Below are 2,971 nucleotides of genomic sequence, written 5' to 3'. Positions count from 1 at the left end.
AGCGGACCCCGGTGGGGGTCCCGGGGCGGGTGGGAAATAGGTTTAAACCCCCCCCCCCCGCCTCAGTCTGTCATGCCCCCCACGCTCCACTGGAGCAGGGAGCAGGGGGGAAAAGCCTGGGAGAGGCTGCTTCCCCCCAACCAGGCAGGTGGGTCTGGAGTCAGGTTTCCCCCCACCCCGTTCTCAGCCAGCTGAAGCAGTGATAGCGCTCTGGCTAGGGAGCAGAAGAATGGGGCCAATCCTGCTCTACTGAAGCAGACAGCACAGCTCGCGGATGCAAAGCATCCTGGGATACTGGGGACTATGAGTTAACTTGAACTGGGAGGGGATCTGTGACAGAAATTCCATAAACTAGTTTGACCTAAATCACTTCAGTCTGATCTGATTTATCCAACCAGATTTATCTTAAACCAGTTTCAGCCATTTCGAAAGCAGTTTACTTGCACTTAACTTCTTTTCTGTTACTGGTTTAAACCGGTTTCTAATCACTTAAACTAGTTTGTGTGTAACTTACGGCCCCAGCCTTAAGGATCTAATGCTGTTTTCATGTGAATCACCTTCGTAATACAAAAATTAAAAACACAGAAAACCACTGACCTACTTCATTGACAAGAGTGGTTACTTAATAATGGTTTATTTTTCATAAAGAATGCCATTGGGTATCACAACACATTAAATTTAACTGCTGAAGAAAAATCCTTTGCATTGAATTTGGTAAAACAAGTGAGAGGCACACCAGCCTTTGGCTTCTTTACTATTCATTCCATCCAGGAAGAGCACACACCAACTGCAGACACTTCCTCAGCCTGACAAAGGGTGGTTGTGCTGGGAAGCTTGCAAAGAAGAATTTGTCCAACTATTTGAGTTGGTCTAATAAAACATATCAGATTTACCCAAAGAACCTTGTCTGCCTACGTCCTTAGCCAGCATGGCTATAGCCTATAACCCTAAAACAAGTGATGCACTTCTCAATTCCAAACTTTCTACCCTTATTTCTACATTAAAGATTTTTCATACAGCCTGCCTTTTCAAACCAGACTTCATCAAGCAAAGTGCGTAAGCAGGTGCTTAATTCTCTCTCTGTTCAGCAAAGTGCTTAGCATGGCTTAAGAAAACATCTTTCTTTAATATGTGCTGGAGTGCATTCCTAAACATTAAGCATACCCTGAAGTTCCATTTAGTCATGGAACATACTGATTAAAAAACTTTAGTGGTTTGCTTTTTCACCCTTTTTTGCAAACCTTCTGGTATTAGTTGTCTTGCTAGCACCATTATTAGTCTTTGAAATTTAATTTTTAACCTGTTTAGAACACTTTGTTCCTAGGAAAGCATGAATAAGGGGGATTAAATTATATCTGTACTACACTTCTCTTGGTGACTGGTAATTATACTGTCATTCACTGTGCTATGCTATTCATTGCACTTAGCTGCACAGAGCTGAGGAAAAAACATGATACTTTCCCCCACTATTAGAACACAATGAAAAGCTATGGCTTCTTGCAGCATCATGAAATACAGGAGTAAACAAAGTGTGGAAAAGTTATATCTGGGACAAGCTATTTTTCCTTCAAGCAACAATGTAGAAGTGTCCTGGTATTCCACTTGAGGGAATAGGAAAGTCATGGGAGCTGTTTAACATTACTAAATGTAACTGAGTGGAATCCTGCTTAGGTGGACTTGACAAACATAGCAATTGTGTTTGTTACTCTGGAGAAAACAGCAAAATGCAGCTATGAGCAAAAATTTGAAGAAATCTCCATGTAGATTTTAAGAAATATAACCTTTACAAGAGACAGGCAATCATGTTCTTTATTTTTTGCAACTTGAGACAACTTGAAAAGGATTGATTTTAGAATATGTTCAACACTAACCCTCTGAACACAAGAAACCTGCTAAAGAATTTATATAGACTTTTTATGTGAACAGATGCATACGTATCCATGCATCTTTTTTGAAAAATGTAGGAACTCAATGTATAGTGAACTAGCGTGCCTGCCATTTTTCTTTAGATTTGTCAACTTCCTTTAGATTGTGCCATTTTCTAGTACCAACAAAAACAGGTATTAGATTAATGGCACATTAGCTACTGCGCTGTAGTGCACATGTAGATGCTGACCAGGGGCAATCTGCTCCCAGTCAGCCTAGGTAGCAGAGGGCCAAAGGGGGTGGGAGAATGCTGTCCATGGCTCTCGTGCTGCTCAGCTCCCTGCTCCCCCTAGGAGCGGGAAGCTGAGCAGCACCGGGAGCAAGGACAGAGCACTCCCCCATCTTGGAACTGCTCAGCTCCTGGCTTGCCACAGGCATGGGTGGGCAGCAGGAGCTGACTGGAGCATGTGCTGCATGGGCAGCAGCAGGGCTGAGGGGACAGAGAGCTCCCCATCAGCCCTGCAGTGCATGCCCCAGTTGGCTCCTGCTCCTGGCCTGTACCTGCAGGGAGCCAGGAGTTGAGCAGCACTGGGACTAGGGGAAGATGTGAAGGTGAGGGAAGAAGCACTGGGATCCAGGGAAGAATTGGGGGTAAAAGTGCCAGGGACTGGCACTGCTTCCCCTTTGTGTTTCCCCACCCTGGTCCTGGTGCTGCTTCCCCTCATGCCTCCCCTCCCCAGTCTCTGGTGGTGCTTCCCCCTTGCATCTTCCCCCTGGTCCAGGTGCTGTCTCCCTGCCCTGAGTCCCTGGCCTGCTTCCCTTGCATCTCTCCTCTGGTCCTGGTGCTGCTTCCCCTCTGCATCTGCCCCCATCTCAATGCTGCTTATCCCTATCCTTGGGCATGGGGCATTGCCCCAAGCCAGCACTGCTGAATTGGGCATCAATCCCAAGCTGCACACGGCTGGGAGCTGTCCCCGACTCCCAGACAGCTGGCTCCTGCTCCCTGGAGCTCAGACCTGACCCCCATTTTCCCTGGCAGCTCAGGGCTGGCACCCGGGGGAGCCTAGAGCTGCCATTGGCTGCTGCAGGGGCCCAGAGCAGGGCA

Source organism: Gavialis gangeticus, unplaced genomic scaffold, assembly GCF_001723915.1.
Source record: "Gavialis gangeticus isolate Ggan-Ray unplaced genomic scaffold, GavGan_comp1, whole genome shotgun sequence".
Lineage (NCBI taxonomy): Eukaryota > Metazoa > Chordata > Crocodylia > Gavialidae > Gavialis > Gavialis gangeticus.
Note: the sequence above shows the minus strand (reverse complement) of the source record.